Source organism: Amblyomma mixtum, chromosome 8 (assembly GCF_055824585.1).
Source record: "Amblyomma mixtum isolate Tamu chromosome 8, ASM5582458v1, whole genome shotgun sequence".
Taxonomy (NCBI): domain Eukaryota; kingdom Metazoa; phylum Arthropoda; class Arachnida; order Ixodida; family Ixodidae; genus Amblyomma; species Amblyomma mixtum.
Genome location: NC_143019.1, coordinates 45997936 through 46015270, shown reverse-complemented (window position 1 = coordinate 46015270; position 17335 = coordinate 45997936). Strand labels below are relative to the sequence as shown.

At 45.9% G+C, this 17335-nt stretch overlaps 1 long non-coding RNA gene across 1 annotated transcript; it reads right to left on the bottom strand.

The window, feature by feature from the left end:
- Window positions 1-149: 149 nt before the first annotated feature.
- Window positions 150-15376, bottom strand: LOC149332267 (uncharacterized). Its single transcript, XR_016285177.1, has 6 exons — window positions 15243-15376; window positions 15018-15083; window positions 8541-8644; window positions 4040-4207; window positions 2460-2552; window positions 150-181 (listed from the first exon to the last, which is right to left on the bottom strand). It is a non-coding gene; the product is annotated as an uncharacterized LOC149332267 (long non-coding RNA).
- Window positions 15377-17335: the final 1959 nt, after the last annotated feature.

Genomic DNA, 17335 nt, shown 5'->3' with positions numbered 1-17335 from the left:
GTGGTACTATTTATTTTAAAAAAGTGAAGGAAAAGAATGTTGCCGGCAGCCGAGTACCTTCTGAGGTAGCACCCATGGAGCGTCCACGTCACGCGTGTGACGGCAAAATGTAATGGATGAAATATTTAGCTAACTCTTTATGCACATGTCTAGAAGTCACTGTAAGCACAGGCAGCTGTCCCTGGTAGCGGAGGGGCAAGCATCCACGCTTATGCATGTATTTCAACCTTGTCACTCGCCACTTAAACGATTCGCTGAGGTGGCACGTTAAATAACCTTCTGCATCAAAGCTGGAGACAACATTACCATAGGAAAATATCAAGACGCAAAAAGTGGCGGAGCGCAGATATGTCAACTAAAGCGTGCCAGTTCTACAACCATTTGTTCACCTGCCGTTATGCTGTCATATTCTTCCAAATTCCGCATACTAAGGAACGCACTATTGCCCGATTCCATCAACATCACGACCAGAACCACCGGAGCCTATGGCTTGCCGAAGTATCCGAACAAACTTTCTTGGATCGCGCCACAGCATTCAGCAACAGCTTGACTTGGCCACACCGGGCCTCGGCTCTACCCTTACCTCGTCCAAAACCGAGACAAATCGACACGATAACTAGGAAGCAGCTCACCCTTCATGTCCCAATCATGACGCACCCGGCTATGGCGCGAACACATGAGGCCAGAAAATAAGCCTACGCCTTCGCTCGGTGAAGACAAACCTACTAAGCACGAGCAAGACAACTGAGTCACGACCAGCAAAACAAGAAGCTCTTAGCCAGAGGGAGCTCAGTGCTAGCTGAGATTATCATAACTTCAATGGCGCGAAGACTCCTCGTCAGAGGTGTTAATCAACCTCACATGGTTTTTCATTCCAGGATATAATACATTGGTGTTCTTTTTTGCCACCGGGTTTTTCTTCGAGTTTAATTCGTTGGTCATAGTACGTTCTTAGCAAACCAAGCAGATTGTTTTCTTTGAAACTGGACCTACTCGTCATCGATCATGGTGGAAGACAATCCAGGTTCTTCTATTCTTTCTATTCATACGCATCGTCGTATGATTGCTTTTATCAGTACCTTCAATCGCGATCATTCTTCGACCAGAGGCAATGCTAAACAGAAGGCGGGAGAACTCGCACTAGACACGTTAGTGCAAAACTTATTCGTTCGACTTCTAGCTTGCCGTATGTGCCTTGCGCCTTATAGCAAGGTACACTCATTTATGCGCTTTCCACAGAGAATGGCACTCATTGGCCGAGCGTTGAGTTTCTGAGGCATCTAACATGCCCACAATCAGGAAAATATAATTGCTCTAGCTGATGGTGATGAAGACTTACTGGTACAGGGAAGTATGATTGAACCGACTCTTAAGGGGCCGGCCCTCACAAACACTAGTTGGAGTTCCTAGTACGAGACCCCAATGACGTCGGCCGCTGCCTGGGCGCGCTCAACCACGGCCTTTTGGGCCTGTAGGCTAGAGCAGCCGAGCAGGGGCGACCAGGACTCCCGGGTTGGGTTGGCGTGAGGGGGGACAGCATGGTTGGAGGGGCAGGCCCACACCATGTGGCAGATGTCCGAATACTTCTCCGCACAGTGCGGACAGCTGCCCGATGGTAGAATTCGAGTTCCTGATCGTCGAGGTCGGAGGGAAATGCCAGGTGAGATAGCGTGCGGGCGGTGGCGTCAGCCGCCTTCATTTCACTCAAGGCCCATGTGAGCAGGAGCCCAACCGATACGCCGGTGAGCGGGGTCCCCGGTGTAGACGCTGTTTTGGAGAAGGCGATAGGCTAGGTACGGTACCCAGCCAAGTTCGACGTTCCGACAGGCCCCTCTGGAATCGGAAAATAATTGCTTTGGAAGTGGAATGAGATGCAGACGACGCAATGGCGACCCCCTGCGCGTGTGTTATGTCATGGGATCGGAAAGTATGACTGTTCACTGTTTTGGATTGGTGGACGACTACGGACGTGTACCGTTCCCCCATGGTGGGGCGGTCCGGAGGCACCCACGCAGAATACGCCGGGTTTCGATCAATAGTGGCGAACCAGTGCTTCCGCCCGCGCAAGGCGCCGGTGATTATTGTCCTCACGGGTCACATTCGAACACGAACAGGCCTCATTATGTACGTTTTCATATAGAATTTGTTGAGTACTTCTTGTGCATTCGTGTTTTTTCTTTCTCTAGATTATCCTTCACCGTTCAGTAAACACACATGCAGTCATGTTCGATACGTTGTTTGACGTGTAACGAATGGCTGATATCTTGACTTCGGCGCAACACCAATGTTCAGTGAAACAACTGGAAAAAGATGAACACCCTGCAAAGAATATACGAGTCAGGATACCAAAAACCATTAGGTAACAGCCGTTATCTCAAAAGGTCGTACAAGCTCTCTCCTAGTGCTATCAGCTGACGTTAGCGCTCTGTCGTCAAAAGAAACGCAGCAAATGTGCTTACCACGGCGCGGTTTAGGCCGCACAGTGCTCTTTGTAGTGGTGGTCGTCGTAGTTGTAGCCCTCGTTGTTGTAGCGGCCGGCGTACGGGACGTAGCTGCGAACGCCCCACACAACCAGTCAGGTAGTTCAGTTCAGAGTGTTGACGTTGCATGGCTCATTTTCTGGACGCAGCAAAATCTTATTCGCTAGGTTTACAAGGAAAAATAGCAATCCAGCGCTGCATGAGATATGCATCATTGCAGTCATCGTGTGCGTTAGCTATCGATATGTTCTGGTGTTGCCCTACGATATTTACCAAGCAATATTTCACCAAAAGCCCCCATCCGGGGCGGTATTCTAGCCAAATGCCGCAATGCCTGCCGGTTCTGACCGAGTCCCTTAGAAAGAGGAATCAGGACGGTTGAAGCAAGCATCGAGACTGGCGTACGCTGTTGGCCATGCAACCTCGCGTATTCAATCGCGCATTGAATGTGTGCCGACTGAAGTGCTCACATGAGCACCGGTGTTGGCGGCGACAGCAATAAGGCTGCAGACACTTGAGAACGCCGAATGGAAGAGAATACGATGTAATGAAGCGAAAAAAGAAAGCGGAAACACTGGCTAATCCCCCGGTACACTTTTTTCAGTCGGTAAAGGATAATGTATCGCGCCTATCTTCGTCGACAGCGCCGAGATATTGTAGTAGGCCAAATAGAGGCCCATATGACAGGCTCGCAGGAACGCACTCTATAATTTTCTAGCTGGCACTGTGCCAGGTAGCGATCCCATTGCAACTACCAGTCTTTTGTTTCACCGGTAAACTTACAACGAATTATTTTCTCAACGAAAGTTAAGGCACAGGCTAAGCAAGAGTTGGTATGAGGGAGATTTTTCGGCTCAGCGAGAATTTCCACGGTGAACGAGTTCCCAGAGCTTGAAAACGGCAGCCCTAAATTTTTATTTATTTGTTTCTTTGAAATACATTACAGGCCCGTAGGGCCCTGTGTAAAGGGGGGGGGGGGAAGGGTCATCACATTTTGAACACTTTCGTACACGATAGGCCGAATGGTATGAAAAGAAAAATGAAGTACATTGTAAAATTAGATGAATACATAAAAATATAGAACGAAGTAATAAACCTAACAACAGGGAAATAAGAAGAACAGATACCCAGTGAATGTTAAAGCACACGAACAAAATGGTATGAATGCCCGTAGCTCATGTTATCAGCGCGTAATCAAACGTCGTGATAGTGTACAATTTATCTGTGTTCCGTAGCTAATTTTTGAGCTACGCAATTAGAATGCAGCCATTCTTATATCTGCTCTGCATTGAGCGCGCCCAAGTAATGAATAGGCAACGAATCAGTCATGCCCTCCTCCTTACGGCCACTATGCAGATAACTAGTGTGATTCTTAGTGTGTCTGGCAACGTGCCTATCTGCTCACGTCTGTAAAGCTAAGTTTCAGCAAACTTAATTTACCGAGGAAAAATGATCCGTGCGAGAATGTTAGTGATGCGTCGATGCATGTCAGTGACCATGGAAAGAAACGCTGAGGGACGAAACGCAACGGGAAGGGTAATAAACAATTCAATGTTCACCTTCTGGTGACGTAGGCGTGGCGTCCTGAGGTGTAGTCGTCGTGCGCTGTTCTTCCCGGATCATAATTTCAACGATCACAGGAGACCCCGTCATCTCAGTTGGTCCGCTGTCGCCCGTTCCAGAGTCACCGAAATCAGGCACGTACTCATTCTCAGTGCTGTAGCCACCTGCGCCATCGTGTGACGCTTTTGATCACTATCTCGTCGGAAGTATAGGGAGGCGGTACGATGAGGCGGTATATTGACCGGACTCAGCAGAATTGCAATATTTCGTGGCAGCTTGACTTAGGTGACTTTTTTCACAGCCTTATATCTTAACCACATAGCTCCCTGAGGAAAGTTTAATGTCCTAGAAAGTTATTTTTGCCTTAGTGACGCATAAGCATTTAGCGGAAACTGTCACTTCTGCAACGACTGTTGAATTAAGTCTGGAACCTAATACCCGCGGCGGCGCGTAGCAAGTGCTTTGAGCACGATTGTTGATGACCTGCATTTTAGTAAGCTGGCTAATTTTACCGCTGCAACGTGGACGCTAAGGTCTAATGTTTTTTTCTTTGTTTTGATCACAAAAGTTAAAATCTCAACAATAGGCGCGTTCTGATTCACTTACTCTAAACATTAATATTTTTTTGGTGCTCACCCTAGAAGTCTTATTTAAAACCTCACTTTTGACGGTGACCCATGCAGCAGCCACTACAGTTTATGCTATCCTTTTGATATATGAAGATATTCACAAAACATATAATCAACGACCTCGATGAAGTGTGACAAACGTGCAAGGAGCAAATTAGAAAAGATACGTTTCCCTCTCAACCAGGGTGATCGGGTGCTCCAGCCTCGGTCGAGCTGAAAGCCGGTATGTATTTGGTAGTCTGTTGAGGAGGCGTCCACATGGAATGTCTACAGGTTCTTAGATTTTATTTTTGTTCACAAATGTTGCATTTTTCCCACCCTAAACCCCTCTAAATTACTTCTCATATCCAGGGACCCCCTACCAGAATGGCGTTGCCCACCTCCCATAAAAAAATTTTTTTAGACAGTCGGTGGAGTGTCCATAGACTTCTAACGTGGAAAATTGGGCCTGTTGGTGCATGTCTTGAACAAATAAGTGGCAGCGCAACGAGACGAGGACTAGACGAGGCAACAAGGACGGCGCTGAACTTCCAACTTTTATTGCCGACGAATCGTGCGAACATATATGCACTCTGAACAAATCGGCGTCATTGTCAGTGCATGCGCAAGTATGTCAGCTATTTGATAGAAAGAGTGATTGAAGCGTAGCTAACACATGCTTCTTCCCGATTATATATCAACTCCGATTCAATGATTTCGCGCGTTACACGTTGATTATTATTTTTTCTGATGACGGTGCTAGTAAGGTCTGGGGGACATTATTCACACGTAAGGCAGTGGGCGGCCAGAAGGCCTTCAAAATTTTTTCCTTCAAGGGAATTTTCTACGTTTTTGGCATGCTCCCTCAACCTGTCATACACGCATCTCCCAGTTTGGCCGACGTATGTTTTACCACAGTTTAACGGAATTTCATATACTACTCCTTCTGCGCATTCAACACAGGACCGCCGATGCTTCTTTCCACAGTTCTTTTGCTTCGCTCTCTCACGATCAATCTTGCACATCTTTGACAGCTTGTGAGGAGCAGAGAAGACGACTTTCACGTCGTACCGCTGCGCTACTTTTTTCAGCTTCTGATTGTTTGTGAATGTAAGGTATCACAGCTACCTTTTGCCTACGCTGTGCGTGGGCGTCACACTTACTCACGTCAGTGCGCAACTTTTTGAGTAAGCCTTCAGCAACCGAAATGAGAAGGTGCTGCGGATAACCGGCACTGCTCAGCCTATCAGCTTGATGGTTGAACGGTTCTGCGGCGAGATGCGGGCAACTTTTGCTAAGGGCGTTTTTAAAGCAGAAGGTGGCGATGGCTCGCTTAACGAGCTTTGAGTGTCCAGAGTTGAATGGCAGAAGCGGTTTTTTGGCGCGCGGTTCATAGCCTCAGCAGACGCCATCACCTTTAAAGTGGAGCCTGATTTCAAAAACCTAATTCTGCCGTTCACTGGGAGTTCATGGGTTAGGTAAAGAGGCCTCATCGCTGTTCCAAAGGTGCCCAATATCTTTCTAGCAGCACGCTCAATTGCCTGCACGTCACAATCAACAACAACTAAAAAATCATCTACAAACCTAAAGACCCTACGAACGTTTTGGTCTTTGAAGGATGGGATTAAAAGACGGTCTAAATGAGCACTTACAAGGTCACTCAGGACTGGGGCAATGCAAGACCCGATGCATACGCCCTGCTTTTGCAGGTGCGGTGTCCCTTCAAACTGGATGTAAGTTGACTCTAAATAAAAGGTTAAAAGCTCTAAAAAACCTTGAACTGGAACTCCACCTGCGTTCTGGGAGGCAATGCAGCCAAATTTGTCAATAGAGTGCTCAAAGCAATTCAAGGATTAGCTTGTGAGATAAAGAATAAAAAAGGCCTTTAATGTCGACTGAGAAGGCTTGGCAGCCCTTGTCATGATTATGGGAGAAGAGTTGTATAACCTGGTTAGAGTTCATAACCAGAAACGGATCGTCCACGGGCAAAAGCTTCAGTTGTCGTTGCAAAAAAACCTGAGACAGAATGCTGTCATGTTCCAGATTCAGAGACAATAGTCCTTAGTGGCATTTCTAAGTTATGGGTTTTCGCGCTAAAGAATACATTTAAGAAGTTTTTCTTGCTGTTATCGATCGCCTTCACAAGCTCTGAAAGGGTTAACCGTTCGCAAAGTTTCTTTGCGCGGGTCTTGACTTTAGTCAAGGATACCTAGGATGGTTGTTGAAGACTGACGAAATAGCATCCCTAGATTTTGTTTTAAAAACTGTGCTAGGCATAACAGTGAAACTGTTCTAGGCATAACAGTGAAACTGTGCTAGGCATAAACTGTGCTAGGCACTGACGTGAGTAAGTGTGACGCCCACGCGCAGCGTAGGCAAAAGGTAGCTGTTGTACCTTACATTCACAAACTGTCACACAAGCTGAAAAAGGTAGCGCAGCGGTACAACGTGAAAGTCGTCTTCTCTGCTCCTCACAAGCTGTCAAAGCTGTGCAAGATGACTGATCGTGAGACAGCGAAGCAAAAGAACTGTGGAAAAAAGCATCGGCGGCCCTTTGTTGAATGCGCAGAAGGCGTAGTATATGAAATTCCTTTAAACTGTGGTAAAACATATGTCGGCCAAACTGGGAGATGCCTGAATGACAGGTTGAGGGAGCATGCCAAAAACGTAGAAAATGCCTTTGAAAGAAAAGATTTTGAAGGCCTTCTGGCCGCCCACTGCCTTGCGTGTGAAGAATGTTCCCCGGACCTTACTAGCACCGTCATCAGAAAAAATAATAGTCAACGTGTGACCCCCGACATCATTGAATCGGAGTTGATATATAATATATACATGGATCTTTATTAACTCTCACAAGGTTACATTAGTAACAGAGGAGAGAGGACGTAAGGCAAAAAGCTCCGTTGGTGAAGCTTGAGGGCCACCCTGCGCCCTCTGCCGGCGGTATAGGCTAGCAGCTAATCACAACAGCAGTGGAAGAGCGCACTCACAAGCACAAAAGAAATAGAGCCCCAAAATATATACATTAACATTTGCATGATGTTATGTCCCTATTATCACTAGACATTATTTGACAAAAGAAACTGCTCAAAACTTTTTATGTACAGGAAACGCATTTATAATCAACCCAGATACAAATCAAGTAGAAAGAAGATACACAAAGCTATATATACATGTTCTAATCATTATGTCAAAATTATGCACTTTCAAACAAAGGAATAAGTGTTATTAGTTTATGCCGTGAAGTCTTTTCAAGTATGATGTTGTTCTTGTGTAGAATATTGAGGTAATGTGGTAGACTATATGTCAGTGACTGCTTACCGTATGTAGTGCGGCAGAAAGGTACGGACCATGACATTTTGTTCCGTGTGTTATCAGATGGAACCGAACGAATGAGGTTGAAACTTGATAAAAGGAGATCATTCTTAGTTGAAACAGCATTTTTATACATAGAGATTAACTTGAATGGGAATAACTCTGAGATTTTCATGATACTGAACCTTGCAAAGTAGGAACCCGTATGAGAAGCATCGGGGAGAAGCATGTGTTAGCTCCGCTTCAATCACTCTTTCTGATAAAGAGCTGACATATTTGCGCATGCACTGACGATGACGCCGGATTGCTCATAGACTTCTGTCCATTAAGTCTATAGACTCGCTATAGACAGATCTTAGAGAACAGCCTGTAGTCAATACAAATCTTATAGACAAATCCTAGATTTATTAGCCATTCACTTTTAGTACACTTTTGTCTTTAGACAGCCTGTAGACTATGAACAGACAAAAATAAATATCGACAAGAAGGCAGAGTCTATAAAAAGTCTTTCGACTGTCTATAGACCATTTTTAAAAGAACTATGTGTTTAGATATGGCACGTAGCGGTCCTTACCGTCCATGCCGCCTGCGACTGCGATAACGATCGAGGCGGCCAGCCCGACGAGGCCAACGAAGAGCACGCAGAAGACGATGGCCACAACGACGCTTCTCGGGCTCCTGCAATGTTGGCGCCATTCGTGCGTGAATGTACACAGCATCACCTCCTCGAGATCCCTCTGAGAACACAGCTAGACTTCACCGCCCTATTCGCGTACAATTATTCTTGACCTACGATCGCAAACGTTTTTTCGCTTGTTTTCCTTCGTCACACAGCGCCACGCTAACTGGACAGCATGCAGTGACGTCAGTAATGATGCCACAGCCACGTGCAAAGACATGCGCCATGCTTTAAGATTAGAACACACTGACGCCGCAAGTGAGAGCACAGAGACGTCACGTACAGTGCACCACAGAAGACAAAAAACAATGGCTGGGGTTTAACGTGGCTTGAACCTTGTTATACGATCGAGAGCTCTGTTAAGCATGGTCTCCACAGTATCAAATCAAATGTCAAGGGTCATATACCCAGTGGTCGTAGTCATATGATCCCGTGATCACAATGTTATGACTTGGGCGCAAACCCCTACGACGTCACGTTCGGTTTGTCCTTATGAGGCATTGGAGGTCATTGTCTCAGCAACATCAAAATCAGAAGCTGTACCCCCAGGAGTAGAGATCTCGCTCTAATATTAATACATAAGTTGTATTATATCCCCCACCACAAACAGCTATCGCTGAGGCTCGAGTCACAGAGCGAAAAACCCTGTGAAGATTTCGCGGTGCTCTGAGAGTTTATTTGCCCGATAATGACAGCACCAAGGCAAACCAAGCAGATGGCTTGTTTTGGATCGAATACCACGTGCAACTTACTCAACTTTTCATGATGACGTTGCGGGTGGCGTCATCGGAGGCATTGAATGTGTGGAAATTCTAGCGATTTGATTGAAAATGCTTTCAATGTGTCGAAGGAAATAAGCCGGAAAGCATTGTAACAAGCTTAATATTAGTCTAGCAACTGCGACCTCTTCTCGGAGGCAAATGAATAATACAAATTGCTGTTGCGGTACATTTGGCATAACAAGCACAAAAACTTCCCTCGTCTGCTAGCACCTTATGTTTAAAGTGTTTTAGCAGGCAGACACTCCACAGTTTCCGCAGATGTTGCCCCTGCTGCTCTCTAGAAGAAGCCACTCGGAATGAACTAGTGTTCGTGAAGAGAGCCGATTTACAAATCACTAGCAGATGGCGTCGCAAATTGGCCTCCGAAAAAGTCAGTGGTAAAATTCAGTGACTTCAGCCTCCGAGCTTACAGTATACACCCATTTTACACCAGCAAGCATTCACACTGACCGACCTGACCAACAAAAAAGAAGGAAAAAATTGAGGGGACACTTATCGTAATTAATTCCCAGGACTCTCGGATCCGTGGGAGTCCTCATACCCCTCCTGGTGCACTAGGGAAGAAGTTAAACGATGCGTCACTACATTGCCATGGCAGGTGCTCCAAATGGTGAGCCTTGTACCACTCAGGTTGCTGTTCCCCAGCTACAAATCACTTAATTGAACTTCCACCTGCCACGGTGGGCCGTTCGCTCACTATACGAGGGCAGTTTGTGTTGACGCCGCAAAGTCACGTGACCTAGGTGGCCAAACTCCCCCCTACGTTGCTCTCTTAGCAGCAACTGCCAGAGTCGTGCTCGTGATTTTTCGCTGCACACCACTGCAGCTGCTGCACTTCCGACAATTTTGACATTTTAAGAAGTGCTATCACAACAAGGACGCAGAGGGAACAGACAGGGACGAGCGCTACTTCCAACTGTTTATTTCGTAAAACCACAACTGCTTTAAACAGTTCTCGAACGCTTTTATGACACGGCAGTAAACTGCACGTGCGAGGTTACACAGTATAGCTACCGAGACTAACACAACCAAGAAGATAAGTGCACGATTACGTTGATACCCTGAGGAAGGCAAGTTCTTTTTTTGACAATGAAATAGACGGTGAGCTTACACAAGTGTCAAAAAAAGAACTTGCCTTCCTCAGGGTATCAACGTAATCGTGCACTTATCTCCTTGGTTGTGTTAGTCTCGGCAGCTATACTGTGTAATCTCGCATGTGCAGTTTACTGCCGTGCCATAAAAGCGTTCGAGAACTGTTTAAAGCACTTGCGGTTTTACGAAATAAACAGTTGGAAGTAGCGCTCGTCCCTGTCTGTTCCCTCTGCGTCTTTGTTTGGTTTGGTTTGGTTTATGGGGTTTAACGTCCCAAAGCGACTGAGGCTATGAGAGACGCCGTAGTGGAGGGCTCCGGAAATTTCGACCACCTGGGGTTCTTTAACGTGCACTGACATCGCACAGTACACGGGCCTCTAGAATTTCTCCTCCAAAGAAATTCTAGCCGCCGTGGCCGAGATCGAACCCGCGTCTTTTAGCCGAGCACCATAGCCGCTGAGCCACCGCGGCGGCCTGCGTCCTTGTTGCTTTTGCGCTTCGAAAAAAGTCAAAACTGCACCAACTAGCCCGATCCACTACCCTTCCGACAATTAAACCGTTGTAGTGCCTAATACTATCCTTTTGCTGGAGCCGCAGGGAGTTTAAGAACACGCACGTCTCACTTACCCCAATCACTTTAACCACACTTCGGACACAGCAGCAAACCCGAAATATTCAAAAATTCAAAATTCAAAACTTTATTTCCAACGACTCCTTGGGGGTTATGAGGCAAAAAAGCTGCCATTGGTAGCTTGAGGGTGCCTGATGCCCGTACAAGGCAGCAGCATAGAGCCAACACAAAATTCTGAACACATGTGCAGTTACAATTTCGCATAAATTTACTGATCGAAACACAATCGTAACACATCAAAACAGAGCACAAGAAAGTATACAGTACGAAAAACATAAAGGCAATGAAAATACAGTGAATACCATTAGCTGCACAAAAACTGCGATGGGGAAAAAATTTCACGTGTCTGTTTTCTATTACATGCGCTTAAGTGAAAATTTTCAGACAGTATTTTGGTAAGCAAGCACGGCAAGTTGTGCGTGAGCGACTGTAGCATATAATTTGTACATCTGCGTGGTATCAGCCATGTCTCAGATCCAGGGGTACGACAATCATTTTTCTGTTTCTGCAACTGCAAAAGGAATTTTGAGAGGTTCTTCAACTTTTCATCGGAAAATAAGTTGGAGTACAGTAGTTGTAACTCGTAAATTTTTTCGACACTTATTATGTTATATCGTGTAAACAGTGGTGCAGATAAATGTAAATCGGACGCATTTGCAATGCAACGAAGTGCTTTCTTTTGAAGAAGGAGCAGTGTTTGAATATTTGTTTGCGTGGTTGTGACCCAAACCAGTGTACAGTAATTTATGTGAGAGAAAAAACAGTGCCTGATAAATTTGAAGTTTTGCTCTATCTGGAAGAAAATGACGGCACCGTGCTAGTGCGCCGACTGACGTAGATAGTGTCTTTGATAATGATTGAATGTGATGATTCGATGACATGTCAGCAGCAAAGGTCACGTCAAGAATTTTATGCTTCTTAAAAATTTCTATGGGTGCACCTCCAAGAACCAACTTTTCTTCTATCTGTGCTTGCTTCCCTCTAGGCATGAATAATATGGCCTTAGATTTATTGCCATTTATTTTTAAACAGTTCTTACTTGACCAATCCCAAATTATTGCAAGCTCTTTTTGGGCTTTTAATAATAGTGTGTTTACATTTTTACCAGTAAAAAAGATCCTCGTGTCGTCTGCGTAGAGCACGTATATTGCATTGCTTTCCTTTTGCGCGATATCATGTGGGTTTGATCCCGGCCGCGGCGGTCGAACTTTGATGGAGGCGAAATTCTAGAGGCCCGTGTACTGTGTGATGTCAGTGCGTGTTAAAGAACACCACGTGGTCGAAAATTCCGGAGCCCTTCACTACGGCGCCCCTCATAGCCTGAGTCGCTTTGGGACGTTAAACTCCTGTGAACTAAAACCAACTTCAGACAGTCAACTTTGCTTAACATTTGCAACGTAATTTGGATGCTTGTTTGGATAAGCAAATGCTAGTACTATGCGCCCATGCATGCATTCGAGGAGGAGCTTAGTGTTCGGGACAGTATACGTACGCAACCTCAGCAGTACAGCTAATCGGGCCAATATTGGACACAAATTGGTAACTGCCGGTCCTACAAAGGACAAGACTGAAACCACCCATTTACAATATTGAGCAACTTACCTGTGCTGCTTGGGCAGAGGCCAAAGTCCGCAAACGGGCGGAGGGTAAAAAAAAAAAAAGACGAACGCGCTGGGAACGCTGGCCGCAAACGCATTGCATGTCATGATTCCGCATATCCAAAGAACCAGTGTAGGTGCAGCTGATGTCGTGGCAATTATGTGCAGGAGAAAACATGCGCCGCCAAAGTAAACACACTCTCGTTGCAATGGCTAGCCATCCTGTGAGATTTTTGAGGTAGTTAAATGAAATGCGGGGCGCTGACTGTAGATAAACCTTGAGATGATTTGATAAGGTAGCAAGGCATGGTTTCACTGTTCTAGAATGCTGCCACGCCATCAAGCCTATGATATCATCGTCGTCTTAGATCCCGCATCCGTCATTGCTGAATTTCATTCTCATCGCTACCTGCAGCTTGCTGGATGCGAAGGGGAGTTCTAAGACAAGTGCTCATTGTTTTGTTAGACAAATTTATTTGGCGGCATATTTAGAAGGAATAAAGAGCATTGATGTAACCTCCACAGTTGAGCCTCACCTGAAGGCGAATTCGTTCTTCTGAGGCAATATTTCGGCCACAAGCCAACGCTGTCTGAAGCAAGAAGGCACAAATAAAGTGCCAGTTCCTGGACGCAGTGCAGTCTTGCTTAGTCCAGCCTTCCCTTCAGGCCGGCGAAGTTAATTCAGTATCAAGGGTCTTTGTGTCAAATATGGCTCTCTGCACGCGATTATAGCTGAGAGAAAAACTGTTCACGCATTAGGTACAAGATAGATCCAGATAAGGCTTCAATAACCGCGGGACTTATACGGGACTCATTGGAAACGTAAGTAGAACTTTAACTTTCGATTCACTTATGGCTGAAAAAGGTATTGAATAGTATTGGCAGATACGCTCATAAATTCGACGCCGAAAGGATCTAGGTGGCAGCTTACGAGGCCGGCTTATTTAAGCTCATGAATTCACCTTGAAACGCATCACACAATGTTCCTAAAGACGACGCATAAAGAAGATGTGCACACGGCACGGCCACCTCGAACGACTACAAGAGAAAAGCAGCCTCATGGAACGATGGAATGGAATAATTTCCAGCATTACTTACTGTTCATCGTGATCTGAAGCAGAGGAAAAGATGAGGTCAAAGTTCTGAAGAATGAACGGGAGCTATTTTTTTTTATCATATAAGATGACACATCAATGGTTTTAGCAGGTAATTGAGATAGGTATAGCTCAAATGCCTCAGCGCTACGTGCAACGAATGTAAAAAAAAAAATGGTAATAAATTTGAAAAGAGCATATTACTTTATTATCATTTACACTAAATAAAGAGCGCCTTCCATCTGAAACGCTGTAAGATGCAAGTCACCGTAGGGCCCAACCATTAAGGTGACAGAAAAAAATTAAGTGTTTGCGAGAGAATCCCCGACCTGTGGCTGCATTTGTTGCGGCAGTTTTCTTTTTTACTTTTTACAGCTTTGAAGGTCGCGTTTCTGTTTTCAGAGGCATCGTGTGTAACGCGTCGAGCTCAGTGGTCAGAATTAAGTGAAACGGCGCGTTACCTCAAGACAACAATCCACGCTCATGCTAATTACTAACTTGACCCAAAAAGTGACGTCACTCATTACGTCACGAGCTCTCTTCTTCATTCTTTCACCGCTCCTTCTCGCAGCGTATGCCAAGATGTAAGCCCGCCTTATAAGAATGGGTACAGATACATCTAGCATCGGCCACAGCGTATCTAGGGGTAAAAAATTTGTAGGATAATTTTTGCACCCCGTACGTGTGGGCCCACTGTTTCTATGTGCCTGAGAGCCATGGAAACACACGCTCACCTATGAAGGTACAATCGTCGAAACGTGAACTCTCTCGTGCGACCCATTTCTTGGTTTGAGTAGCGTGATTTCCTTGACACCAAATCAAGAAGCGGTATCCGGGATTTCACAGCCCGTAACGGTACATTGGCTATGAGGGATGCCATTGTGGTGTTCTCCGAATTAAGTCCCACCATCTGGAGTTCTCATGGACGCTCACACCGAACGCGCACAGCTCAAGGGTATTCTTGCATTTTCACTCCATTGAAATGAGGTTGACGAGACTGGTGTTCGAACCCCCGACCGTGGCATCAGCAGCCGAAAGCTGAAGCCACTGAGTGACAGCAGCGGGACAACTCAAGAAGCACGGCGGAGGGTACAGCCTCATAATATGCCCACATAGTCGGTAAGACAGGTTAGTGTGCTTTCGTCAAGCCGATGTAAAGCCGATGTGAAGCTTACCAGAAGGCTTAGATAGCATCTTCAAGTCATCACCGATGAGGACCATGCTAGCATCCTCTTCGCTTGCTGGACGCAACAGAAAGCAGTAGCATAAAAAAAGGCATATCAATTTTTTTCTGGATCCGATACAGGCCAGCTGCCCTAAATACAGCGCAGGCGTCACAATGAAAACATTCGCAAAACCAACTATGAAGTAATGTTACGGAACGGAAGTTTACTACTGACCCATATTGAAGCCTCCTCTCCAATCTTGTACCTGAGAGCACAGTAGTCGCTGACGAGCACGAGACCAAAACGACGTGAGGTATCGAGCTGAAAACCGCAAATAAAAGAAAAACGTTTACGTAATTCGCGATATTGAGTCGAGTAGCTTAACCTTATATTAAACTTGCAATGTATGCTGAGTGCACAAAACGATATATTTATTGCATTTGGTGTTACCCTTTCGTTAAACAGCGCAGTGACGTTGGTTAAGCAGGACTTACTGTCTCAGGTCACTTTACATAATTCACAGTTATTAGAGCACGCAGTACAAGCGAAACAAAAAAAATGGAGGGGATATTTATGATCCACCTTAAAGTTATGACACCTTGGCGTTAATAGGTTAATGCTCATATATGCGAAATTGGTTGGTTTGTAATTCTCTACCTAACGTTCATAGATCGTTGGGAGACCTAATACCACTTTGACGTAGTGGCGCAGCGGTGAAGCGATGCGTCATTGCTCCACGATGGCAGGTGCTGCCACAGGTTTGGCTTGTGCGACCCATGTTGCTCTTCCGGAGCAACCTCTCCCGATCAATCATTAAATTACCTGCCACAGTGCGCAGTTTGTTCACAATCCAGTGGAAAAGTTGTGTTGACACCACATGGTCACGTACCCCTAGGTGACATACCTTCCCTGCTTACCTCGGCATTTTTCGTGGATTTTTCGCTCACAGTCAAAGACGTTGACGCCGATGACGACTTTCCTACGACACGAGTTACTTAACGCTAGCGCGGTAAAACTGCAGAGGGAAGGCATTGCCCAAAGGTCATGGAGACAGAAGACCTCACGAAAGCTCAAGGTGCATTCGTAAATGGGCACGGCATGGCGTACAAAGCGGTCCACATCCCCTTTTCCCGTTGTCCTTGAAAATGGATCACTAGGCCCGCTTAGCACAGACGTTCTGCCAATATCAATGTGCAGTTTAGAATATGTATCGAAAATAAAAACAACTGCCGATTGGGCCAGAGCACTACCGTAATGAGGCGAGAGAAGTAGTAACGGGGCATAGTATTCAAAACAACGATAGCCTTGATGCAGCAGCAGTTTTGGACCACCAGCCGCTCTATTTATAATGTCATGACGGGTTTAAATATAATAGTGACACAACAGTGAGCGAAGTGACAGTGCTGACTCACTTACGTGGAGCACTGTTTGCCCCGGAAGCATGAATTACGTTAAAAAGCTGCCTGTATGAGGGAGCCTGAAAGCCGGAATCAACTCACAGGAGGAGGCTGGACCTGAGAGCTGCTCGATGGCGGAGACGACAACGGCTAGTGAAAGATCGGAAGTCAGGCCACCGCTTCGCCTCAGATCTGAGCTGCTTCTTCGCTTTCTCCTGACGACGAGCACAAGACCCCGTGCAAGCAGCTCGAGGTCAAGATGAAGAAGAAATAAAAATATTGAAGTGTTGCTTCCGCCGCGCGGTCTGGATTAGACTCGAAGGTTGTTACTGAATAAACGACGCAGCGATCGATTTTTCTTCTATGCGTGCTTTACAACACGTAAAACAGCTGTATCTTACCGGTAATCATTTATGAGGGAGGAACGTGGAGGCTAACAAAAAGGGTACAGCTTAAGTTTTGGACAACGCACCGAGCTATGGGAAGAACAATGGCAGGTAGAGCGTTAAGACACCGGAAGCGGGCAGAGTGGGTGAGGGAACAATCGCAGGTTAATGACATCCTAGTAGGAATCAAGAGGAAGAAATAGGCTTGGGAATGACATGTAATGCTAAGGCAACATAACCAGTGGTCCTTAAGGGTAACGGATTGGATTCCAAGAGCAGGCAAGCGTAGAAGCGGGCGGTAGAAAGTTTGGTGGGCGGATGAGGTTAAGAAGTTTGCGGTGATAATGTGGCCGCAGCTGGGAAAGGAATGGCGTAATTGGAGAGAAAAGGCAGAGGCCTCTGCCCTGCACTGGGCTTAGCAAGGCTGATGATGATGTGCTTGGCGTTATGCTGCATGCCGCCAAAAATCTTAGCTACTGACTTTAATTCGCAATTCTAATAGGTGGTGAAGAGGGAAGACTAGCACATAATGATCATCATTTTG